This window comes from Pongo abelii, chromosome 11, assembly GCF_028885655.2.
Source record: "Pongo abelii isolate AG06213 chromosome 11, NHGRI_mPonAbe1-v2.0_pri, whole genome shotgun sequence".
NCBI lineage: Eukaryota > Metazoa > Chordata > Mammalia > Primates > Hominidae > Pongo > Pongo abelii.
In genome coordinates, this window is record NC_071996.2 from 117,102,192 (window position 1) to 117,130,014 (window position 27,823).

At 36.9% G+C, this 27,823-nt stretch overlaps 1 protein-coding gene and 1 long non-coding RNA gene across 5 annotated transcripts in view; one reads left to right on the top strand and one right to left on the bottom strand.

Moving 5' to 3' along the window:
- The window catches only part of SPAG16 (sperm associated antigen 16), a 1,150,408-nt gene that overhangs the window by 452,352 nt on the left and 670,233 nt on the right, over window positions 1-27,823 (top strand). The gene's annotated exons all lie outside the window — the stretch shown is intronic.
- LOC129058118 (uncharacterized) lies at window positions 116-27,493 on the bottom strand. Its single transcript, XR_008522980.2, has 3 exons — window positions 27,353-27,493; window positions 3,414-3,533; window positions 116-3,284 (listed from the first exon to the last, which is right to left on the bottom strand). It is a non-coding gene; the product is annotated as an uncharacterized LOC129058118 (long non-coding RNA).

Below are 27,823 nucleotides of genomic sequence, written 5' to 3' on the forward strand. Positions count from 1 at the left end.
ATATATTGTTAAGTATTGTATAGTGAATAAAGAAGAAGTTTGGGATCAAAATACAATTATAGGGAAATCAGTAGCATATTTTTACCATAAGAGCAGCTGATTTTGTATCCTGCCCTTTGTGGGATAATTGGATTGTCTTGGCTTTTTTATTCCATCTCTTCCACTTCATTTTGCTGAATATAAAACTCTAGATTGATAGGTTTTTCTTTCAATACTTTCAATAATTCACTTCACTCTCTTGTTTATATGGTTTCTGACAAGAAATCTATGCTAATTCTTATTATCGTTTCTCCATAGATAAGGCATTATTTCCCCTATGGGTTCTTTCAAATATTTTTCTGTCTTTGGTTTTCTAAAGTTTAAATATGATGTAGTTCTCCTACTTTGTGTTCTCTGAGCTTCCTGAATATTTGGTTTAGTGTTTGTCATTAATTTGGGGTAAGTTCTAGCCATTATTTCTTCCAATGTTCTCCTACTCTGTTCTCTCTTCTTCTTCTGGTATTCCAATTAGGCATGTGTTACACCTTTTGATTGTTCCTTAGCTCCTCAATGTTGTGTTGTTTTGTTGGTTTGTTTTACTTGTTTGTTACTTTGCATTTCGGGTTGGGAAGTTTCTAATGACCAATTTTTAGGCTCACTGATTTTTTCCTTTGCTGTGCCAAGACTACTAATAAGTCCATCAAAGGCATTCTTCATTTCTATTACATTTTTATATTTTTATTTATGGTTTCTTAGAGTTTTCATCTCTCTGCTTACATTATCCTTCTATTTTTGCATGTTTTCTAGTTTTCCACTTGAGTCCTTAATATATTATACACAGTTAATTTAAGTTCCCTGTCTGATAATTCCAACATCTACATTATATCTGAGCTTTTTTCTTTTTTGAGATGGAGTTTTGCTCTTGTCCCCCAGGCTGGAGTATAGTGGCGTGATCTCAGCTCACTGCAACCTCTGCCTCCCAGGTCCAAGTGATTCTCCTGCCTCAGCCTCCTGAGTAGCTAGGATTACAGGCGCCCGCTAGCACGCCCGGCTAATTTTTTTTGTATTTTTAGTAGAGACGGGGTTTTGCCATGTTGGGCAGGCTGGGTCTTGAACTCCTGACATCAGATGATCCACCCACCTTAGCCTCCCAAAGTGCTGGGATTACAGATATGAGCCACCATGCTCAGCTGTTTTTTGTTTTTTTTTTTTCTTTTCCAACTTTTAAGTTCAGGGGTACATGTGCAGGATGTGCAGGTTTGTTACATAGGTAAATGTGTGCCATGGTGGTTTGCTGCACAGATCATCCCGTCACCCAGGTATTAAGCCCATCTTCCATTAGCTCTTCTTCCTGATTCTCTCACTCTTCCCACTCCCTGCCCTCTAACAGGTCCCAGTGTATGTGTTGTTCCCCACAATGTGTCCATGTGTTTTCGTAATTTAGCTACCACTTATAAGTAAGAACATGCAGTATCTGGTTTTCTGTTCCTGTGTTAGTTTGCTAAGCATAATGTCCTCCAGCTCCATCCATGTCCCTGCAAAAGATATGATCTCATTCCTTTTTATGGCTGCATAGTATTCCATGGTATATATGTACCACATTTTCTTTATCCACTCTTGATGGTTGTCTTTTCACTCTGTTGGTAGTTTATTTTGCTATGCAGAAGCTCTTTAGTTTAATTAGATTCGATTTGTCAATTTTTGCTTTTGTTGCAATTGCTTTTGATGTTTTTGTAATGAAATCTTTACCTGTGCCTATGTTCTGAATGGTATTGCCTAGATTTTCTTCTAGGGTTTGTATAGTTTTGGGTTTTACATTTAAGTCTTTTATCCATCTTGAGTTGATTTTTGCTGATGGTGTAAGGAAGGGGTCCAGTTTCAATATTCTACATATGGCTAGCCAGTTTTCCCAGCACCAATTATTAAATAGGGAATCCTTTTCCCATTGCTTGTTTTTGTCAGGCTTGTTAAAGATCAGATGGTTGTAGGTGTGTGGTCTTATTTCTGTATTCTCTGTTCTGTTTCATTGGTCAATGTGTCTGTTCATCCATCTCGGCAAGCAGACAGCCAAATCACAAATGAACTCCCATTCACAATGGCCCCCGCAAAAAAATGCCCAGGAATACAGGTAACAAAGAAAGTGAAGGAGGGATGTCTTCAAGGAGAACAACAAGCCACTGCTCAAAAGATCCACTATTACCCTAGATTACTGTAGCCCTGTTTTGGTTACTATAGCCCTATAGTACAGTTTGAGATTGCGTAGTGTGATGCTTCCAGCTTTGTTCTTTTTGCTTATGATTGCCTTGGCTATTCAGGCTTTTTTTGTTTCCACATGAATTTTAAGACAGTTTTTTATAATTCTGTGAAAAATGTCGTGGTAGTTTAATGGGGATAGCATTGAATGAATCTATAAATTGTTTTGGGGAGTATGGCCATTTTCGTGATATCAATTCTCCCTATCCATGAGCATGGAATAATGTTTTTCCATTTGCTTGTGTTATCTGTGATTTTTTTTTTGAGCAGTGGTTTGTAGTTCTCCTTGAAGATAAGCACTTAGGTTGAGTTCATGTCTTTATTATTGTGAATAGTGCTGCAATGAACATATGTCTGCACATGTCTTTATAATAGGATAATTTCTATTCTTGTGTGTATAGAGCCAGTAATGGGATTGCTGGGTTGAATAGTATTTCTGCCCCTAGGTCTTTGAGGAATTGCCACACTGTCTTCCAGATTAATTGAACTAATTTGTACTCCCACCAACAGTATAAGAGTTTTCCTTTTTCTCACAACCTCACCAGCATCTATTGTTTTTTGACATTTTACTAATAGCCATTCTGACTGGTGTGAGATGGTATCTCATTGTGGTTTTGATTTACATTTCTGTAATGATCAGTGATGTTGAGCTGTTTTTCACATGTTTATTGGCTGCAGGTATATCTGTTCATGTAAAGGGTTCATGTCCTTCACCTACTTTTTAATGGAGTTGTTTTTTTTTTCTTGTAAATTTAAGTACCTTATAGATGCTGAATATTAGACCTTTGTCAGATGGATAGACTGCAGAAATTTTCTCTCATTCTGTAGGTTCCACATTTTTTGTTGTGACAGGAATGCTGGAAGGGGTTGAAATGGGAACAGTTTTCTTCCTCCAGTTGGGATAAAGGTCGGGGAAAGTGATTTTCCTTGGAGAACAGACCTGAGTGTATTTCACAATGATTATTTCTTCATTTCTTCTGCCAGAGTTATGAAGGGATTTTTTTTGTTTGTTTGTTTTTTAGTGTGTGTCTTCTTGAGAACATCGTAGGGTTCTGAAAGTAAAGAAAACAAAAATGTAAAGGCCTCCCCAAGACTATGGCCTCCAAGACTTTCTAGTTTTTGGTTTCTAGTTAGTTTCCAAGCTAGTCCATGCTTAACCTCCAGTACTTTATCAACATTACCATTTAGTGGTGTCCTCATCAATTTATGGTTCCAGTGGCTTCTGTTTCAGGTGAGACTTCTGTTGTGTTTCTCTTGTCTCCAGATTTAAGGGTGATGGTTTGCCTTGTGACTTCAGTTCTCTGATAGGTTCAAGAAAAGTTCATGGTTTTTAGTTTGTTCAACTTTTTCTTATTTTAAGGATGGAGCAACTTGCAAGCTCTTGGAATGTTAGAATTAAAACAAGAAGTCCTTTATTCTGTTTTATAGCCACTTTTATATTCCTTTTTTTGGGAATGAGTTTCTAGAGAAAGAAAGGAGTCCGTTACTAAACCTGAAACTTACTAGATTTAGAAGTTCACATCACACTGAGACTCACTGTGATTCTCTGTGAATATAACATCTGTCACTTCTCTGTCTAAATTCTGGGGAAAGTCCAGTTTAGGCCTACTCTTGTGGCGTACATTTATGCCCCTGGGTATGATTTAGGTTACCTAAGAGTTTTCATTCTTGATCGAGTGATGGGAGGAAAGAATTGCAAGAACTGTAAAATGAAATTGGCCATGAGCAGGACCCAGCAAGAAAAGAGATAAATGCTAGATGGAAACTGCCATTTACCCACAATTCTAACATCTTAAATTCAGTTCTTAGCTATTGGGTGTCAGTTTTTAGAAGTGAAAAACTAATATTCTCCTCTTCCCACCAAACCAAGAGACAAAAGCATTGAGACATTTCTTGATAGTCACTATAAAAAATAAAGATAAACTGAACAAAGATTAAGTATTTTTCCTTCTTCCAAAATAAGATAAAACTTTTATTATAAAATATGCTGCTAAATATGGACATGCTCTTTGAAAAAATATCAGAAATCATATGCTTGCAGTAGATTTATAGAATCAACTTTTTAGAATTGGAATGTATTTTGAAGGTGTGTCTTTTTAATAACTTTTAAATAACTAATTTTATCCAAGTTGTAATAAAGGGGTTATATGCAAATACACCAGAATGCTGTGGGTTCTTCTTTCTCATTCTTTCATTTTATGTAGACTTGGACATGTTTCTTTTGGTATGAACATGAATTTCTTTAGTTTTCAGTGGCATTTATTATAAGCCAGACAATATGCTATTTATTTTTTTGAATTATTTTTAAACTTTTGAAAAGTAGCATATCCAATAAATTCTGTAGTTATAAAATAAAATGATGGCTTTGTACTTCATATGATGTTAATCTCCATCACCTGTTTCAGTAGGTCTGAACCTTTTATTCATTATTGTCCCCTAAGGTGCCTTTCTAGATATTTTTTTTCCTAATTACTCCCTCTCTCATAAAATTTTATTACTATTGCAGATATACTCTATATCTGCTTATGTACTGCAGCCCTTGAGAAGTCCAAAAACACTGTAATATCTCCTAATTTACCCCTTCCCCATAAACCAGTTTTCACCTCTTCGACGTGCTATTATCCTAGTTGAGAATGCATGCCCTATTTGATTAATAATAATGGTTATCTTTTATAAATCACCAAACTAAATATGTAGGTGCTGGTTCTAGAGTCACATTATTTAGGTTAGTATTCTAGAGCAACTCTTTACCAGATTTGTGATTGTGAATTATTTATTAAACTCAAAGTTCCTCAATTTTCTCAATTTAAAATAAAAATAATAGCACTCGAATTGGTGAAAGTAATACTGACAGTTGTAACAAAAATCCCCAAATGTAGGATGTTTCAAATCCTATAGAAGAGTATTTCTCAGTAATGTAAATTCCAAACAGAATGTTACTGAGTGTCAGGTTAGCTCTAGTCCAGGTGCTGGCTTCTTCCACCATGTGTGCGATTGATCAACTGGAGCTCAGATTGCTTCCCAGGTTGCACTGGGAGTTGGTATCCAGCCATTAGTCAAGACAAGATAAGGGAAAATTGCAAAATAATGAAGAGCCTTTAGGGGCCAGTGTGGAAGTGATACATACTAGTTTTAGCCACGTTCCACTCACCAGAAGTTAGGTCCAGCTATGACTGCCACACTTAAGTAAAAGAGGGGAATAGGTGGGAAATATGTTCCATCTCTGTGTTTAGGAAAGATAGGAGATGAATTTCATTAACAGCTAGTCAGTCTCTGCCATGGCAGTTATTTCATAGCACTGTGAAGATTATTAAACTATTTGAAAGACATATTATGTCTAGAATTGTCTAGCACTATAACTGGGATGTTTTGAGTATTATGGTTGGGGAATAAAATGTAAGTTTAGATACCGTCATTATACAGATGGGGGAAGTGACAGGTGGAGATACTCACCACTATCCTAATGAGGATGACTGGAGATGAGGGAATTGACATTTATAGAGATTAAGAATTTGCTCAATGTCACTGAGGTAGGATTTTAATCCAGCTTAATAAAAATTTAAAACCCATTTGTTTCCTCTCATTTCACTGTGCTTACTCTATTCAATAATTTAATTAGTTACTTTTGCTTTTTAAAAGGCACTCTCATTCTGTTTTCCATGATAACTCAAGGTTTCTTTAATAGAGTGAATAAATAATTGTATCATTTTATAAAATGTTTTGGGATTATCGTAATAAAGATAATGATGATGACATCAATTCTTGAGTTCTTAATTGCTGTAGGTTCAGATTTTTTTTTTTCTTTTTTTTGGGGTGGAGTCTCACTCTGTCACCCAGGCTGGAGTGCAGTGGTGTGATCTCAGCTCACTGCAAACTTCACCTTCCAGGTTATTCTGCCATTTCAGCCTCCCAAGTAGCTGGGATTACAGGCACCCACCATCACACCCGGCTAATTTTTGTATTTTTGGTAGAGATGGGGTTTCGCCATGTTCGCCAGGCTGGTCTCAAACTCCTGACCTCAGGTGATCCACCTGCCTTGGCCTCCCAAAGTGCTTGGATTACAGGTTCAGATTTTGATAAGATGACAACTGAAGTGTGTTTCACAGGGGTAATAAAAATAGAGATCTTAATACCAAATTAAGAAATAAATTTCTCCAAGCATATAGTAATTAATCTTATTGATGTGTGCATATATTTTTAAATGCTGTTAATTTTTTTTTTTTTTTTTTGAGACGGAGTTTCACTTTTGTTCCCCAAGCTGCAGTGCAATGGCGAGATCTCCGCTTGCTGCAACCTCTGCCTCCTGGGTTCAAGTGATTCTCCTGCCTCAGCCTCCCAAGTAGCTGGGATTACAGGTGTGCACCACTATGCCCGGCTAATTTTTTGTATTTTTAGTAGAAACGAGGTTTCACCATGTTAGCCAGGCTGGTCTCGAACTCCTGACCTCAGGTGATCTGCCCACCTCGGCCCCCCCAAAGTGATGAGATTACAGGCGTCAGCCACCATGCCCAGCCCAATGCTGTTGATCTTTTCAACTAACTCATGTTAGGAGCCCTATTAAGGCAGCCAACATTTTATCAGTTTCAGATTTATTCACTATGTCACTAAGATGATGGTTATTGATTTATTTTTATTAATTTTTATTTCTATAGAAAATCTATGAATTGTGATTGCAGTTCTAGAAAAAATTATGATATACAACAAAACTTCACGAATATCAGCAAAAAGGAGAATCTACACCTTCACATTATTCTGTTCACGTTTGCACTTTCTTCCAATTTTCTTTGTGCATACATGTTTGCAATTATAGCATACTTTACTCTTTGTATTTTTTGTTGTTTGCTAATGTAATTCTGTATTTCTATGGAGTCTTCAAAATTATCACTTTTAATGGCTTCAAAACATCCTCTATGCTGTTGTATAATTGGTCACATTTAACCGTTTAGTACCAACTTTTTTTCTCATTACTTTTTCTTTTTTTTTTTTTTGAGACGGAGTCTCGGTCTGTCACCCAGGCTGGAGTGCAGTGGCGCGATCTCGGCTCACTGCAAGCTCCGCCTCCCAGGTTCACGCCATTCTCCTGCCTCAGCCTCCCGACTAGCTGGGACTATAGGCGCCCGCCACCACGCCCCGCTAATTTTTTTGTATTTTTAGTAGAGAAGGGGTTTCATCGTGTTAGCCAGGATGGTCTCGATCTCCTGACCTTGTGATCAGCCTGCCTCGGCCTCCCAAAGTGCTGGGATTACAGGCATGAGCCACCGCGCCTGGCCTCTCATTACTTTTTCTTACATGTATACTTTCTTCTTAACATTAGTAAATGTAGGTTGAGAAGTTATTTTCGATTTTTGTCAGCATGACATTTTGCCTCAATTGTGTCTCTTTTTCTGTCTACAGTTGCTATCTATCAATATTTTTTAAAAATTCTGCTTTTCTTTTAAGCCATAATTATCACTCATTCATTCATTGAATTTCTTAAGTGTTTCTCTTCATTGGAGTTTTAAGTTTTTCTCTTTCTAAACACTTTATAGTTTTCTAAAAACTGTATAGTTTTCTAAAAACTTTAGCATTCAAATAATATCCTGGTTTTATTGCCTTACAGTGCAAGATAATTCATATTGCGCAGGTTGTTATTTTACTGACTGTAAATTGATTACATTCTCAAATCTCATTATTGAACATTTTGTAGCGCCAATATAGTTAAGTATAGTAGTCCGTCTTTACATGGGGGATACATTTCAAGATCCCCAGTGGATGCCTGAAATTGTAGATAGTACTGAACCCTACCCTATATATACTGTGTTTTCCCTAAACATACATACTTATGATAAAATTTCATTCATAAATTAGGCAAGGTAGGAGATTAATGACCAGTTATTCAGAAGATAGAGCATATGAAAGCGATGACTGATAAACCTGTAAAAGATTTTCCACATTCCTTAAAATATAATGCCTTTAAAGATATAAAACTAATTTATTTCATAACAGTAGCTACATTACTATTCTTGGCATATGAAAAATTGAATGTTGAGAAGTACCACTATAAAATTTTAAAAATGAGAAGTCATGGCAAATATATATCTTATAACTTATATCAATACAGAGGTTCCATAAGACATTAAAAATTATCATTGCTTTCTGATATTAGTTTACTATTATTTTATTATTTTTGTTATTATTGTCAGTGTAGCATAGTTAAAAATATACCGTATGAAGAATATGACAGTTATAATGCTGTTCACCAATTATTTCCAACTCTCCGTTTTTTTTTAACACATGGTAGGATTGTACTTTTTAGGGGCTCCATTTGGGGAGATAGGACTTTAAGACAGGTTCTGTCTAGTGGGTTTGGAACAGACATATCTTCTGGCCAGATTTCATTGCCAGTATGACATTCTCAAGCTCATTTTCTTCTGCCACAAGTAGCCACGTTACAGAGAGTGACTGTTCTGCTCATATTGATCTTGATATGCATATAGGATAAACAGGAAATAAGTCTTTGCTTACTTTTATTTAAACAACTGTGATTTGGGGATTGTTAACATAGCAAAATCAATCATCTTCTGCTCATAACAGAAAAGTCAGTTTTTGTTTTATTTGGGCAATCTGCTCATCTAATATTTGCTCATCTTATTATTATCCTAGTAGCAATTTATAATAAATGGTTCATGAAGAGTTCTGACTTCAAATTATTTATTTGCCATGTAGCCTCAGTAGGATAATGTGGTTTGGTTAATTTGGCCCCCTATTACTTGTACTTCCACAGGTTAATTTTATAACTACTTATTTTATAATGTAGGTTTCATTGCTTTTATACAGTTAATTCAGAATTAAAATGTTTCTTTGCATAGTACTATTTCATTTACAGGGTAAATATTAATTGAATAAATTATCAAATGCACATCTGTTACCTTTTAAAAAGTTCTTTCTTCCCTAAGTTTCATTTAGTTTTTACCTTACTTAGATAGATATCCACAAGTTGTTTTGTTTTTTGTTTTTTTTCCTTTGCCATACACTTTATTTATTTATTTTTATTTTATTATTATTATTATTATTATTATTATTATTATTATACTTTAGACTCTATGGTACATGTGCGCAACGTGCAGGTAAGTTACATATGTATACATGTGCCATGCTGGTGCGCTACACCCACCAACTCGTCATCTAGCATTAGGTATATCTCCTAATGCTATCCCCCCCTCCCCCCACCCCACAACAGTCCCCGAAGTGTGATGGTCCCCTTCCTGTGTCCATGTGTTCTCATTGTTCAATTCCCACCTATGAGTGAGAATATGCGGTGTTTGGTTTTTTGTTCTTGCGATAGTTTACTGAGAATGATGATTTCCAATTTCATCCATGTCCCTACAAAGGACATGAACTCATCATTTTTTATGGCTGCATAGTATTCCATGGTGTATATGTGCCACATTTTCTTAATCCAGTCTATCATTGTTGGACATTTGGGTTGGTTCCAAGTCTTTGCTATTGGGAATAATGCTGCAATAAACATACGTGTGCATGTGTCTTTATAGCAGCATGATTTATAGTCCTTTCGGTATATACCCAGTAATGGGATGGCTGGGTCAAATGGAATTTCTAGTTCTAGATCCCTGAGGAATTGCCACACTGACTTCCACAAGGGTTGAACTAGTTTACAGTCCCACCAACAGTGTAAAAGTGTTCCTATTTCTCCACATCCTCTCCAGCACCTGTTGTTTCCTGACTTTTTAATGATTGCCATTCTAACTGGTGTGAGATGGTATCTCACTGTGGTTTTGATTTGCATTTCTCTGATGGCCAGTGATGGTGAGCATTTTTTCATGTGTCTTTTGGCTGCATAAATGTCTTCTTTTGAGAAGTGTCTGTTCATGTCCTTTGCCCACTTTTTGATGGGGTTGTTTGTTTTTTTCTTGTAAATTTGTTTGAGTTCATTGTAGATTCTGGATATTAGCCCTTTGTCAGATGAGTAGGTTGCGAAAATTTTCTCCCATTTTGTAGGTTGCCTGTTCACTCTGATGGTAGTTTCCTTTGCTGTGCAGAAGCTCTTTAGTTTAATTAGATCCCATTTGTCAATTTTGGCTTTTGTTGCCATTGCTTTTGGTGTTTTAGACGTGAAGTCCTTGCCCATGCCTATGTCCTGAATGGTAATGCCTAGGTTTTCTTCTAGGGTTTTTATGGTTTTAGGTCTAACATTTAAGTCTTTAATCCATCTTGAATTGATTTTTGTATAAGGTGTAAGGAAGGGATCCAGTTTCAGCTTTCTACATATGGCTAGCCAGTTTTCCCAGCACCATTTATTAAATAGGGAATCCTTTCCCCATTTCTTGTTTTTGTCAGGTTTGTCAAAGATCAGATACTTGTAGATATGTGGCATTATTTCTGACGGCTCTGTTCTGTTCCATTGATCTATATCTCTGTTTTGATACCAGTACCATGCTGTTTTGGTTACTGTAGCCTTGTAGTATAGTTTGAAGTCAGGTAGTGTGATGCTTCCAGCTTTGTTCTTTTGGCTTAGGATTGACTTGGCGATGCGGGCTCTTTTTTGGTTCCATATGAACTTTAAAGTAGTTTTTTCCAATTCTGTGAAGAAAGTCATTGGTAACTTGATGGGGATGGCATTGAATCTGTAAATTACCTTGGGAAGGATGGCCATTTTCATGATATTGATTCTTCCTACCCATGAGCATGGAATGTTCTTCCATTTGTTTGTATCCTCTTTTATTTCCTTGAGCAGTGGTTTGTAGTTCTCCTTGAAGAGGTCCTTCACATCCCTTGTAAGTTGGATTCCTAAGTATTTTATTCTCTTTGAAGCAATTGTGAATGGGAGTTCATTCATGATTTGGCTCTCTGTTTGTCTGTTATTGATGTATAAGAATGCTTGTGATTTTTGTACATTGATTTTGTATCCTGAGACTTTGCTGAAGTTGCTTATCAGCTTAAGGAGATTTTGGGCTGAGACAATGGGGTTTTCTAGATATACTATCATGTCATCTGCAAACAGGGACAATTTGACTTCCTCTTTTCCTAATTGAATACCCTTTATTTCCTTCTCTTGCCTAATTGCCCTGGCCAGAACTTCCAACACTGTGTTGAATAGAAGTGGTGAGAGAGGGCATCCCTGTCTTGTGCCAGTTTTCAAAGGGAATGCTTCCAGTTTTTGCCCATTCAGTATGATATTGGCTGTGGGTTTGTCATAAATAGCTCTTATTATTTTGAGATACGTCCCATCAATACCTAATTTATTGAGAGTTTTTAGCATGAAGGGTTGTTGAATTTTGTCAAAGGCCTTTTCTGCATCTATTGAGATAATCATGTGGTTTTTGTCTTTGGTTCTGTTTATATGCTGGATTACATTTATTGATTTGCGTATATTGAACCAGCCTTGCATCCCAGGGATGAAGCCCACTTGATCATGGTGGATAAGCTTTTTGATGTGCTGCTGGATTCTGTTTGCCAGTATTTTATTGAGGATTTTTGCATCAATGTTCATCAAGGATATTGGTCTAAAATTCTCTTTTTTTGTTGTGTCTCTGCCAGGCTTTGGTATCAGGATGATGCTGGCCTCATAAAATGAGTTAGGGAGGATTCCCTCTTTTTCTATTGATTGGAATAGTTTCAGAAGGAATGGTACCAGCTCCTCCTTGTACCTCTGGTAGAATTCGGCTGTGAATCCATCTGGTCCTGGACTTTTTTTGGTTGGTAAGCTATTGATTATTGCCACAATTTCAGCTCCTGTTATTGGTCTATTCAGAGATTCAACTTCTTCCTGGTTTAGTCTTGGGAGGGTGTATGTGTTGAGGAATTTATCCATTTCTTCTAGATTTTCTAGTTTATTTGCGTAGAGGTGTTTGTAATATTCTCTGATGGTAGTTTGTATTTCTGTGGGATCGGTGGTGATATCCCCTTTATCATTTTTTATTGCATCTATTTGATTCTTCTTTTTTTCTTTATTAATCTTGCTAGCGGTCTATCAATTTTGTTGATCCTTTCAAAAAACCAGCTCCTGGATTCATTTATTTTTTGAAGGGTTTTTTGTGTCTCTATTTCCTTCAGTTCTGCTCTGATTTTAGTTATTTCTTGCCTTCTGCTTGCTTTTGAATGTGTTTGCTCTTGCTTTTCTAGTTCTTTTAATTGTGATGTTAGGGTGTCAATTTTGGATCTTTCCTGCTTTCTCTTGTGGGCATTTAGTGCTATAAATTTCCCTCTACACACTGCTTTGAATGCATCCCAGAGATTCTGGTATGTTGTGTCTTGGTTCTCGTTGGTTTCAAAGAACATCTTTATTTCTGCCTTCATTTCATTATGTACCCAGTAGTCATTCAGGAGCAGGTTGTTCAGTTTCCACGTAGTTGAGTGGTTTTGAGTGAGATTCTTAATCCTGAGTTCTAGCTTGATTGCACTGTGATCTGAGAGATAGTTTGTTATAATTTCTGTTCTTTTACATTTATTGAGGAGAGCTTTACTTCCAAGTATATGGTCAATTTTGGAATAGGTGTGGTGTGGTGCTGAAAAAAATGTATATTCTGTTGATTTGGGGTGGAGAGTTCTGTAGATGTCTATTAGGTCTGCTTGGTGCAGAGCTGAGTTCAGTTCCTGAGTATCCTTGTTGACTTTCTGCCTCGTTGATCTGTCTAATGTTGACAGTGGGGTGTTAAAGTCTCCCATTATTAATGTGTGGGAGTCCAAGTCTCTTTGTAGGTCACTCAGGACTTGCTTTATGAATCTGGGTGCTCCTATATTGGGTGCATATATATTTAGGATAGTTAGCTCTTCTTGTTGAATTAATCCCTTTACCATTATGTAATGGCCTTCTTTGTCTCTTTTGATCTTTGTTGGTTTAAAGTCTGTTTTATCAGAGACTAGGATTGCAACCCCTGCCTGTTTTTGTTTTCCATTTGCTTGGTAGATCTTCCTCCATCTTTTTATTGTGAGCCTATGTGTGTCTCTGCATGTGAGATGGGTTTCCTGAATACAGCACACTGATGGGTCTTGATTCTTTATCCAATTTGCCAGTCTGTGTCTTTTAATTGGAGCCTTTAGTCCATTTACATTTAAAGTTAATATTGTTATGTGTGAATCTGATCCTGTCATTATGATGTTAGCTGGTTATTTTGCTCGTTAGTTGATGCAGTCTCTTCCTAGTCTCGATGGTCTTTACATTTCGGTATGATTTTGCAGTGGCTGGTACCGGTTGTGCCTTTCCATGTTTAGTGCTTCCTTCAGGAGCTCTTTTAGGGCAGGCCTGGTGGTGACAAAATCTCTCAGCATTTGCTTGTCTGTAAAGTATTTTATTTCTCCTTCACTTCTGAAGCTTAGTTTGGCTGGATATGAAATTCTGGGTTGAAAATTCTTTTCTTTAAGAATGTTGAATATTGGCCCCCACTCTCTTCTGGCTTGTAGGGTTTCTGCCGAGAGATCTGCTGTTAGTCTGATGGGCTTCCCTTTGATGGTAACCCGACCTTTCTCTCTGGCTGCCCTTAACATTTTTTCCTTCATTTCAACTTTGGTGACTCTGACAATTATGTGTCTTGGAGTTGCTCTTCTCGAGGAGTATCTTTGTGGCGTTCTCTGTATTTCCTGAATCTGAATGTTGGCCTGCCTTGCTAGATTGGGGAAGTTCTCCTGGATAATATCCTGCAGAGTGTTTTCCAGCTTGTTTTCATTCTCCCCGTCACTTTCAGGTACACCAATCAGACGTAGATTTGGTCTTTTCACATAGTCCCACATTTCTTGGAGGCTTTGCTCATTTCTTTTTATTCTTTTTTCTCCAAACTTCCCTTCTTGCTTCATTTCATTCATTTCATCTTCCAGGGCTGATACCCTTTCTTCCATTTGATCGCATCGGCTCCTGAGGCTTCTGCATTCTTCACGTAGTTCTCGAGCCTTGGTTTTCAGCTCCATCAGCTCCTTTAAGCACTTCTCTGTATTGGTTATTCTAGTTATACATTCTTCTAAATTTTTTTCAAAGTTTTCAACTTCTTTGCCTTTGGTTTGAATATCCTCCCGTAGCTCGGAGTAATTTGATCGTCTGAAGCCTTCTTCGCTCAGCTCGTCGAAGTCATTCTCCGTCCAGCTTTGTTCTGTTGCTGGTGAGGAACTGCGTTCCTTTGGAGGAGGAGAGGTACTCTGCTTTTTAGAGTTTCCAGTTTTTCTGCTTTGTTTTTTCCCCATCTTTGTGGTTTTATCTACTTTTGGTCTTTGATGATGGTGAGGTACAGATGGGTTTTTGGTGTGGATGTCTTTTCTGTTAGTTTTCCTTCTAACAGACAGGACCCTCAGCTGCAGGTCTGTTGGAGTACCTGGCCGGCCGTGTGAGGTGTCAGTCTGCCCCTGCTGGGGGTGCCTCCCAGTTAGGCTGCTCGGGGGTCAGGAGTCAGGGACCCACTTGAGGAGGCAGTCAGCCCGTTCTCAGATCTCCAGTTGCGTGCTGGGAGAACCACTGCTCTCCTCAAAGCTGTCAGACAGGGACATTTAAGTCTGCAGAGGTTACTGCTGTCTTTTTGTTTGTCTGTGCCCTGCCCCCAGAGGTGGAGCCTACAGAGGCAGGCAGGCCTCCTTGAGCTGTGGTGGGCTCCACCCAGTTCGAGCTTCCCAGCTGCTTTGTTTACCTAAGCGAGCCTGGGCAATGGCGGGCGCCCCTCCCCCAGCCTCGCTGCGGACTTGCTGTTTGATCTCAGACTGCTGTGCTAGCAATCAGCGAGACTCCGTGTGCGTAGGACCCTCTGAGCCAGGTGCGGGCTATACTCTCCTGGGGCACCGTTTCCTAAGCCCGTCGGAAAAGCACAGTATTCGGGTGGGAGTGGCCCGATTTTCCAGGTGCCGTCTGTCACCCCTGGAAAGGGAACTCCCTGACCCCTTGCGCTTCCCGAGTGAGGCAATGCCTCGCCCCTGCTTCGGCTGGCGCACGGTGCACTCACCCACTGACCTGCGCCCACTGTCTGGCACTCCCTAGTGAGATGAACACGGTACCTCAGATGGAAATACAGAAATCACCCGTCTTCTGCGTTGCTGGCACTGGGAGCTGTAGACCGGAGCTGTTCCTATTCGGCCATCTTGGCTCCTCCGCCAAAAGTGCTTAGATATCCACAAGTTTATCATGAATTCTTTAAAAAAAACTCTTAATCTAGGCATACTTATTTAGTGGAGCATAGTTCAGCATATCATTTATGGTAAAATTTGTTTTGACACTAAATTACAATATTCCCTAATTTAAAATCTCTGCTTTTTCTTTTTTTTTTTTTTCCTCCTGAGACGGAGTCTTGCTTTGTCGCCCAGGCTGGAGCACAGTGGTGGCATCTCGGCTCACTGCAACCTCTGCCTCCCAGGTTCAAGTGATTCTCCTGCCTCAGCCTCCCGAGTAGCTGGGACCACAGGCATGGGCCACCATGGCTGGCTAATTTTTGTGTTTTTAGTAGAGGTGGGGTTTCACCATGTTGGCCAGGTTGGTCTCAAACTCCTGACCTCAGGCTATCTGCCTGCCTCGACCTCCCAAAGTGCTGGGACCAAAAGCGTGAGCCACTGTGCCTGGCCAAAATCTCTACATATCCTTTGAAAAATTAAATATAAATATAACTTGTATTAATATATTTGAATTTCAAATACATTTGGAAGCACTTAGTTTTTAGGGCAACAATACTCTGAATTCTTTTGGAAAGCCAATATTTATTTTGTCCCTTTATCCTTAAGAATAAAGATTTTATAAAATGACTCCTTTCCTTAGACTGAAAAATCATATTACATTACACATTACATATATACCTAAAAATGAAGTTAAATTTAATATCATGTGACATCAGAGATGTAGCTGTAAGATAATTTATAATTACAAATTATTTTTAGTAATTTCTCCTAAATTAGAGCTAAGAGTGGTAAAATAATCAATATAATCTCTATTCTGAGGTTTAAACATATGACTCCAGGAATATAAAATCTGAGGTAGACACTTCATTAGTTGAGTGAAGTTTCTGTAACAAACTGTAAAGAAAGGTTGGTGTCTTATGAAATGTGAAAGGTTGATATCTTATGAAATGGGAGTGGACCAGAAAGGAACAGCTGCTCACTACCAAAAAGAGGTGAGTGAAGGCTCTGCCTGTAAAGAGGGCCACGTTTTCTTTTAAGAAGTCAATTTTAAGTCTTCTGGTAGATTGCATTGTAGTTCAGGCCGTCATCATTTGCCTCCCTCTCATCATGCTTACTGAAATGAGCAAATGAATAAACTCCAGGGGGAAGTCCCGTATCAGCAAGGCGTCATATGCCACAGACTTCTACTAGTTATAGGGCATATACACTGTGTAAAGTGAAAATAACAAGGGTAACTTACTAACTTCCTCAGTGAGAGGCTGTGGCAAAGTCAGTAAGAGGAAGAGAAAGGGTAACTGTTGGCTGAACACCCAAGAGTGTGGGGTAAAGATGGGACAGGAAGGTGAAGCTGGGCTATGGACAAAGCAAAGACCAATCACTTGGAACCCATTTCACTATCATTTATTGACAGCATTCTAACCATCCCCATCAGTGACTGCTGAGGCAATAGAAAACACTTTCAAACAGATTAAAACAGAAATTAACTTTTCTTTCAACCTATGTTTCCTTAAAATATATCATGCCATAGTGTGAGTTTTAAAAGTTTGGGGAATTTTAGGGCTAAAACAGCAGGTACTGAGCATTAAGTTATTCAACTATTAATTTAATGCCTCATAACTTTAATGTGACAACTAAAAGAAATTAAAATATAATAAATGTTTCTTAAGGAGAAAGTTTATTAATCTTTATTAAAGGTAAGGGTAAAGTAAGAATATATGATAAAAACCTGAATAAAATAAAAAATACTAGTTAAGCGCATGTCTGCAGGCACCACTTTAAACATTTTATATGTATATTTAATAATACATTATTGTTATTATTTCCATTTCAAAAATAAAGGAAGTTAAGGACAGACAGATTGGGTGATATGCTGACTCCTATATGCTGGAACTTGAATTAAGTCCAATTAGTATTCTCCATCTCCCCAAGTCTGAGTATGCTCCATTGCCTTCAAAAACCAGAAGTAAATATCTGTTAGGATCATAATTGTAAATGAGTTAACCTTACCTGTTGAAAGACTAAGGAAAAAAAGTAAACTGTTGACCAAAATAAAATGATACACAGAGATGATAAATTAAAGGTTAGTCAAAGTTATATTAATCACGTACAGATAAAATAAAGCAGCGATTATAATGTTGATTTCAGATTTTAAAAAATAATTCAAAGCAAACTAAAATTGAAGGTTTCCAAGAAGGCCATTTTTATTGCAGTGTAAAATCTTAGGGATTTTACAATGACTAAACATTACATTAGTCATTTTATATATGTGCCAAATAGCTTGATAGGTATATTGTAAATTCAGCTTTATAAATTTAGAGATTATATTATTAACTCAAATTGGATTTGCAATTATTATATCTACCTGTTGAATTAAACATGTATCATTTTGAGTTGTTCTCTTTTTTCCTTGAACTCTCTTGTCTAATATTTGTAGAGTTACACTAGGTTTCTTTGGCTTCATATGTGCATGGTTATTATTTTTCATTCTTTTTTCAACCTTTCTGTGTAATTGTGTTGTAGAAGTCTTTTGTAAGTGGCTTATAGTTTTGGTTTTTTAATCTAGTTCTCATTTGTTTTTAATTGGAGCATTAAATCAATTTATAGTTCATGTAATACCAATGTGTTTGGGTTTAAATCTGCCATCTGGTTTTGTACTTGCTGTTCTGTGTTTAGTATTTTTTTTTTACTCTCTTTTCTTGGTTTCCTTTTTATTACAAAAGCATTTTCAACTAAATTTTTTCCCTAAGAATTTTGGAACTTACAGATTGTTTACTAATTTTGGAGAGAGTACAGATTCTGTCTTATATACTTGTAGTTGAATATTAATAAATTCATTTGTCTTCCCTTTCAAGAATACAAGGACATTAGTATAGTCCATTTGCACCTCTTCTGACTGACATGTTACTATTGTATATTTTAATTTCATTCTGTTATGATACTAACGACATTATCTTATTGTTCTGTTCAATTACTAGTTTATAAATTTACTCACGTATTTACCACATCCACTGATCACCTCACATAAAATTGTAAATACCTCTACATGTACACTCTTGATCCCTCTCTTATTTTGCTTATTGCTTATTTTTATTTTTATTTTTTTTTGAGATGGAGTTTTGCTCTTGTCGCCCAGGCTGGAGTGCAGTGGCGCAATCTCGGCTCACTGCAACCTCCGTCTCCCGGGTTCAAGCAATTCTCGTCTCAGCTTCACGAGTAGCTGGGATTACAGGCTCCCGCCACCACGCCCGGCTAATTTTTGTATTTTTTAGTACAGACAGCGTTTCACCATGTTGGCCAGGCTGGTCCTGAACCCCTGACCTCAGGTGATCCGCCCGTCTCGGCCTTATAAGTAATCCCGAGTAGCTGGGATTACAGGCGTGAGCCACCGTGCCCGGCCGCTTATTTCTTAATTCTACAATATTTGCCAGTATGTAACATGTTGTATTGTTGTTTTTTTGAGACGGAGTCTCGCTCTGTCGCCCAGGCTGGAGTCCAGTGGTGCGATCTCGGCTCACTGCTAGCTCCGCCTCCCAGGTTCACACCATTCTCCTGCCTCAGCCTCCCAAGTAGCTGGGACTACAGGCGCCCGCCACCACGCCCGGCTAATTTTTTGTATTTTTAGTAGAGATGGGGTTTCACTGTGTTAGCCAGGATGATCTCGATCTCCTGACCTCGTGATCCACCCACCTCGGCCTCCCAAAGTGCTGAGATTACAGGCGTGAGCCACCGCGCCCGGCTGTATTGTTGTTTTTTAAAAAATTATTTTAGCGTTTATTGTATCTCCTCTTCCAACTAAAATGTATGTTCTGTATACACTGACATTCATGGATTTTTTCCTAGTGCTTAGAACAATGCCTGGCCCCTATAGGAAGCACTAATTATATATTTATTGAGTGAAAGAATGAATTTATTCTTACATGTCTTACTCTATCCTGAGATCAACTTCCTTCTGTCCAAAGTATATCTTTTATGTTCCCTTTGTGAAGATTTGCTGATGTGCTCCCTCATTTTTTCCCTAGAAATATCTTGTTTCATTCTAAAAAATGTTTTTCAGCATACAGAAATGCTTTTATTATTTAATATTAAGACATTTAAGATATTAATTCTCTGACATCTGACTTCCATTATTGCTGTTGAGCAGTCTGCTGTCAGCCAAACTGTCCCTCCTTTGTGGTAAATTTGTCTTCTCGGGCTACTATTAAAAACTTCTTTTCATATTCTATACTCTTCATTTTCACAGTGTTGTATTTGTTGCGCATTTCTTTTTTAATTAACTTGTTTTTGGGTTTATTAGATCTCTTGAAGCCATGGATTGTCTTCTATCACTTCTAGAAAATGCTCAGCCATAGCATCTTCAAATACTTGTCTCTTTCCCATTTTCCCACTGTTCTCCTTTTAAACTTTAAATGTGTTAGAACTCAATCTGTTCTTCATGTATTTTAACTTCCTTTTTTAGATTTTTCATTTCTGCTTCTGCTGATTCTTATTCCTGCTTTTTCTGCTTCGTGGTACCTTGCTTCTTGCATGCTTAGTTATATTTTACTGTGAGCATCTCTTTTTCCTTGGGAAATTATCTGTAGGAATATTTGAGGCTAGAATGAAGGTGTATTTATTCCTTTGGAGGATTTACTTTGGTGCCTCCCAGAGCACTCCCTATCTGAGAGTAGTTTATGGAGGTTGGAGGATGTTTTGTCTGCTCAGTTGATATGGATTAATATTTGGACAGCTCTGAACCAAAGCAGCTTTTTCTTTTTTTCAGCTTCCTTGGGTTGTCAATGAGGTAGGTGCACATATTTCTGGGTCGCATGTGCCCTCTGAGGATACAGTTATATAATTGAGAATCTCCTCCTTGATTTTCCATGTTGGCTGGAAACTGGATTTTACTTTATTTCTCTCTTACCACCCCACAGTCATCCCAAGCTTCCTGCCCAGGTTATCTGTCTGTGATCATGGAAGCTTGAGCTCTCCAAGCTTGGCAGTTATCTAAGAATAAGGAATTCTGTCTTTACTCTTTTTTTTGTCAGGTCTTTAGTGAGATATTTATACATGTAATCACAAAATAATATATTATCATTACCTTGTTTTTAATACTTTTCAGCTAGAGACTCCATCTGACAATGGAATCATCCATAGTATCTTTGTGTCATTGTTCTCTACAAGTAATGATTTTAAATCAATGGGAAGTATTAGGAACTGTTTAATAATAAAACACTGGGAGAAGTGGTTAGTAATTAAGGGATGGAGGAAGACTTTGAGAGAGAAGGAAAAAGACTGATAACTATGTGATTTGAATCTAATTCATTTCACGCTGCAACTGGATATATAGTTTAGCATATGGTGGTTTAAATACCATACATATAAGATGCCATTAGATACACCTTTACTGCTTCCATATTAGCATTTCTGGTGACTCACAAGAACATCTGTAATAAAATTCTGGCATTCATAGATTTTCAAACAAAAATACATGTTTACTTTTAATCCCATTTTGCCTATTTTTAAAGTTTTATACTCATTTATGGATTTTGGGTATTGTATGACATTGATTTTTCTTCATTTGAAGATCAAACATAAATTCACCTATACAACTTTTCTAAAACTATTATCGTTTCACTTTTTTAACTTCTATTTTTTAATTCATCAGGAGTTTAGTTTTTGTGAATTAGCTTTTTCTTTTTTTCTGAAAAGTTAACCAGTTATACAATGCAATTAATTAAATGCAGATGTCTATGATTTTAAAAAACTATCTGTACTATATAAATTAATTTGATCTATTTCTGATACATTCATATTTTAAATATATAACTATTTCTTTTTTTCTTTTGAGATGAAGTTTTGTTCTTGTTGCCCAGGCTGGAGCACAATGGAATGATCTTGGCTCACTGCAACCTCTGCCTCCCGGGTTCAAGCAATTCTGCTGCCTCAGCCTCCCGAGTAGCTGGGATTACAGGTACCTGCCACCATGCCTGGCTAATTTTTGTATATTTAGTAGAGACGGGGTTTCACCGTGTTGACTAGGCTGGTCTTGAACTCCTGACCTCGGGTGATCCACCCACCTCGACCTCCCAAAGTGCTGAGATTACAGGCGTGAGCCACTGCACCTGGCCCAACTATTTCATACTTATTAAATATCATGATTTTATATTTAAGTTATAGATATATTCATACTTTTAAGAAAAATAGTATCATCTTCATTTTCCAAAATTGTTATATTTAAAAATAGCCTTGAATTTTGCCTACATGTTTCACTTCCTTATTGGTATGTCTTTAGTATATGGTGCTTTATTCAAATGCCATAATTATAAAAATATCTTATAATAATCAACTTTAAAAAGAGACATCGGTTTGATTTTGAAAAATCACTTCTTGACCTTAAACACTAGAATGGAATAATAAAAGAGTTTATTTGAAATGGTAAACTGAGTACATAAAATTTGATGGTACACTTTTAACACAGATTTTTCTATTGTTCATGTTTAACTTAAGAAAGGTGGTAGGTTTGATCTCTTTATGTCTTGATTTCTCATACAATTCCTTCATGCCGTGATGCTAAGATCAGAATTACAGATCTTTCCTGGCTGAAATGAATGATCAACATTTAATTGACTAAGTTCCTCATTGTTTAAGATGCTTTGACTTGTGGACATCAGATGCAGGGAAACACATTTACTGAAATTCTGACCCCTGGCATATTTTTTGTCATAGACACATAGATATTACTTGAAACAAAATATGTATTTTTCATCATACTTTATCCATTAAGCCACTGCAGGCTTTTGGAATATTGTCTTTTATTTAAGTGCCATCCATCTAAAGCTGCCTGAAGTTGCAGAGTTCTGCAATTACTGACAGTAATACTCTCTGAAAAACTATGTTAATCCAGTCTTATGCCACTTAACTCATTTTGGTCAATGATGAACCACATATACTATAGTGTCCCATAAGATTATAACAGAGCTGACAAATTCCTATCACCTAGTGACACTGTAGCCATTATGATGTTAGTGCAAGGCAATACTCTGTGGTTGTGGTGATGCTTATGTAAATAAACCTACTGCACCACCAGTTATATAAAAGTTAGCATAGGCCGGGTGCGGTGGCTCATGCCTGTAATCCCAGCACTTTGGGAGGCTGAGGCAGGCAGATCACCTGAGGTCAGGAGTTCGAGACCAGCCTGGCCAATATGGCAAAAACCCTGTCTCTACCAAAAATACAAAAATTAGCTGGGCATGGTGGTGCGTGCCTGTAGTCCCAGTTACTCGGGTGGCTGAAGCAGGAGAATCACTTGAACCCAGGAGGCAGAAGTTGCAGTGAGCCAAGATCGCACCACTGCACTCCAGCCTGGGCGACAGAGCAAGACTCCATTTCAAAAAAAGAAGAAAAGAAAAAGTATAGCACATATGATTGTGTACAATACGTAATACCTGATAGTGATAATAGATGACTGTTCCTGGTTTATGTATTTACTGTACTTTTCATCATTATTTTAGAGTGTACTCCTTCTACTTATTAAAAAAAAGTGAACTGTAAATCAGTGTCAGGTCCTTTAAGAAGTATTCCATAAGAAGGTATTGTAATAAAAGGAGATAACAGCCCCATGCATGTTATTGCCCCCAAAGACCTTCCAGGGGGACAAGATGTGGATGTAGAAGACAGTGATATTGATGACCTTGACCTCGTGTAGGCCTAGGCTAAGTATGTGCTTGTGTCTTAGCTTTTAACGAAAAAGTTCAAGAAGTAAAAGATAACAATTTTTAAAAATACAAAAAGTCTTATAAAAGAATTTTATAAAGAAAATATTCTGTATAGCTGTACATGTTTGTGTCTTAACCTGTGTTATTTCAAAAGAACAAAATAGTTTTTAAAAAATTTATGAAGTAAAAATATAGAAAGCTAAGGTTAATTTATGACTTAGTAAAATATTTTTTATAAATGTAGAGTAGCCTAAGTGTACAGTGTTTATAAAGTTGGTAGTAATGTACACTAGTGTCCTAGGCCTTCACATTTACTCGCCACTCACTCACTTTCTTCCCTAGATCAAATTGCAGTCCTCTAGGCACCATTCATAGTAAGTGCTCAATATGGGTATACCATTCTTATCTTTATACTGTATTTTTTGCACAGATTTTCTGTGTTCAGATACACAAATACTTACCATTATGTTACAATCGCTACAATATTCGGTATGGTAACATGCTATACAGGTTTGTAGGCTAGGAGCAACAGGCTAGACCATATAGCCTAGGTGTGGGGTAGGCCCTGCTATCTAAGTTTGTATAAGTACACTCGATGTTGGAAGAAGGATATCATCTCAGAATACATCACCGTCTTTCAGGGATACATAACTATGGTTTAGTAGAAAGATCATTTATTTGTCTGTAACGTTTGAATCAGTTCATCTGATGATCAAAAGTCTTGCCACAACAAAACATATTCTGTCATTCAGATGTATGCTATTGAGACAGCTGAACTTTCACCTTTGCTTTCCATATAAAACTCAGGGTTCTATAGCAATTAATTTATTCAAGTTGGAAGATTATTGTTAATAATACCTTGTCTTTAAAAAAGTTATTGCCTTAATCCTTTTGGATTATTTAAAAATGTATCCATTCTTTTTTTCTTCCAGTATCCATTATAAACTTACAGCACAGTTTATGAATTTCAGGTTACAAAAAATAGAGATAGAGTTGTTACAGCATAGTTCATGAATTTCAGGTTACAAAAAATAGAGTTGTTTTCCTCAAGAATATTTTATGAAATACTTTTAAAAGGAACATATTCCTAAATGAAAAAATATTTCATTGTGCATGTTTCAGAAGCATGTTTATTCAGGTATGCTTAATACATAGAACTGGAATGAACATTTGTTCATATTCTTTCAGATAAAACACAAATGGGAGTATATACATTTCTTTAAAAAGATATAAGTAAATTTGCATTAAAAGTTTATGTTCTTTTCCTTCTTAAGTCTATATCTTCTCTTTTCGTTAAGTTGAAAAAAATGAAGAAATAATTAATAAGGTTTATTTCATTAGTTCTTTGTAAAATATTATTAGAATATGTAAAAATAGCTCGTGCTACTGAAAGTTATTAATTGGATATGTTTACTGTGTTTGTTTTTATGTATATCATTCATTAACATATAATATAAATAAGAAAGGAAATCTGAAAGTAAGCGTAACGACTATTATACATAATCTTGTATAATTTCCCATATTCAGAAATCAATACATGTGATATAATTACTAACACCTAGATGATCAATTTAATTCTTTTTTAGATATGTAATATAAATAGAAAATTTCTTAGGGCTCAAGTAAAAAACAACAGTGTTTTAGTTTTTTTCTGTGTGAAAAAATACTTTCATTTGCCTCATTCTTTACCTGTTAAAAAGCCTCTCAGGGCGGGGCGTGGTGGCACACGTCTGTAATCCTAGCACTTTGAGAGGCCTAGGCAGGGGGATCACGAGGTCGGGAGATCGAGACCATCCTGGCCAACAAGGTGAAATCCTGTCTCTATTAAAAATACAAAAGTTAGCTGGGCATGGTGGTGGGCGCCTGTAGTCCCAGCTGCTCAGGAGGCTGAGGCAGGAGCATCGCTTGAACCCGGGAGGCGGAGGTTGCAGTGAGCCGAGATCGCACCACTGTACTACAGCCTGGGTGACAGAGTGAGACTCTGTCTCAAAAAAACAAAAACAGAAACAAAAACAAAACAAAACAAAAAACACTCAGAAAAACTTTATTTGCTCCCATTTATTTTCTACTTTTTCTTCTTTTGCTATTATATTTATATTGATGTTTAATGGTCATTTATATTTAAATCTATTTATATAATTGTATTTAATGGCCATTTTATATTTTTCTGTATTCTCCCAGTTAACATATCCTGGCAACATAAATGAAATTTGATGATTTCATTATCAGTTATCCAAACAAGCTTTCCTATCCCTGACCTGTGAATCTGTGCTAGGTGGGGTAGATTAGAAGCTTCAGGATCCTGTAAGGGTGACATGACAAGGGCAGATAACTGATGGTCCTGATAGCACCCAGAGAAAAGCTACGTTAAATCTCTGTCCTCCATATAGCTGAACTAGTGTCTAGTATCAGTTTATGGTTCTTCACTTGAAATGAGAATACGTTGCATACTATAGATTTAAATGAAACAAACTTATTAGATTTAAACTGCTTGAGCTAAAGATCTTGGCTATTTAGCTATAATTTTTAGTGAAAATATCCTAGTTTATTGAATCTTACCTAGATATTCTTTTTATAAGTTTGATTTTATTTTGTTCTCCTTCTTTCCTTTTTGTCATTTCTTTACTTAGGCTATAAATTTATTTTAAAGACTGAGTTTTCTCTTGACCAATTCTTTCCCTAAGTTCACCTGTTTTTAATATGCCTTACACTATAAGAGCCTATGTAGACACTCAATAAATGTGTTTTATTTTGTAGCAGAATCCATGACTTATTATCAGTAAAACCCTGGTTGAGGTACTTTTAATCTTGTTTTCCACACCTAAACCTATCTAGCCCTGTTGCATTGTATCCTGAGGCCCAACATTATTCAATATTTTGTGTATTTACAGTAAGCCAAGTGGAGTACTTATTGTATCCTGGAAATAATAACTATGTCGACTAATAGGCATCAAAATAAAAATTAATTTTTACTTTGCAGGACAAGTACTCCAAGAAACCTGAGTTGTTAAGGTGGTAAACACAGAAAGCACTATACAAAGTATTTGTAAAGATTAACATTGCTACAGTTATGCAAGCACATATTTGCCTTAACAAGATTAGTAATGCCAGCTGCCTGCATTCAAAGAGACAATTTAACTTCAATTTCAATATTACATGCAACAGCGTAAAATGACAATAGTTAAATCGAAATATGTATCACAATTTCAAATGAAGAAATTAAAGCATACCTTTATGTTACCTGCTGTGACTTTTATAAATGAATGAAATGGAATATATGAATTTTTATTATAGAAAGCTATTTGTCCAAAATTAAAATAATATTTTATTAAAATATAGTTTTTACTGATGATTTTACAAGTATTGTATTCTCTTTGATGGTAGGTTCTCTTGTTGGTAAATTCCAATCGATTAAAAATTCATGTTCCTTTTATTTAGGCGTTGGTCATAGTGGATGGTGAATTGAGTCACTTCCTCACTTGTCTCTATTCAACCTTTTGTGCTGCACAGGCTGTTTCCTAGGACCACTTGAAGCTTGAGTTCTGTTCATAATTTGGGTTCTGCCAATTAGATGCACTTGAGTAAAATTTGGAAGGTCGAAAGGAGTCTAGGCTGTGTTTCTAAGGTTTTTCTGCTGGCAGACACCTGATAGAATTATCTGATATCTGTAGAGTGTCTTACCAGAATAATGCTTCCCTTGATATGGGTTGCATCCTCATCATAACAGCTTCCTAATCATGGCCAGCTTCTAGACCACAGATGATACATTAACTCCTTGGGTCATCTAGTTCTGTGACCCTCACAGTTGTTTTGTTAAATGCAATTTAAAGTCTGCTTTCAGCCTTCAATATGATTCAGAAAGTTATTTAAAATTTCATAATGCATTTTTTATGTTTATACTACAAAAATATAGTTGGTCTGTGCATTTAATTGATATAATGAACAATAATATATTTTAAATTTTATTTACTTCAATTGTTAATTTTTTTTACTAAAGAAAATGTACTTAAATGGTAAATGTTATAAATTTTATTTACTATAGTTGCTGCCTCTACATTTATTTTTAGGGCTGATATAGTTATTTAAAACCGGGTCATAACCTAGTTAAAATTTCTCCTCCATGTGTGGTTGCTTGCAATATAGCCCGCTTGTTCCTCATCCCACTGACCCTAAACTCAACATACCCCACAGCTGCTAATCACGAGAAAGCCTAGTGTTCAATATTAGAATTATGTAAATAAGGTCTCCCTTCACACGTGTTTTCTTTAAATCAGCTAATCCACAACCTCTGAGGGAAAGCATAAGTGGTAACACTCATAGGCCTTAATAATGGTGTAGCCACCCACCTTCTCTCCATCGTTTCCTGCTCACTGGGTGAGCTCCCTGCCACCTCCAGTCTTACTGTCGGCCTCCTGTTGTCACCCCAACCTCTCTGGAATCTGTGAGTAATAAATATCTTCTGTTTTCTGCATTGTGGCTTCACTTCCTCATTGTGTCTCCCCTGACACACACGCACACCTGAACTTAACCTTATATTCAGCCAGAGCTCTTTTGGATAGTGGCTGTCTTGACAAGAATAAACTGAATACAGATTCAGACAAAAGCCACAAGGGTGTCTGCTGTATAAACAAGTTTCCTGTGAAAGGACGACCTGGTCACAGTGAGATACTCAGGCATTAGGCCGTCATCAGGATAAAGAAATAGCCCAAAAAAGGCATGCTACAGACTCCCAGGCCCAGTTTTTTTACTTTCCAGGTCAGAACAGGGCTGGAGCTTATGGCCACTCTTGAGAGAGACCACAAAACCAAGTTGGAAAC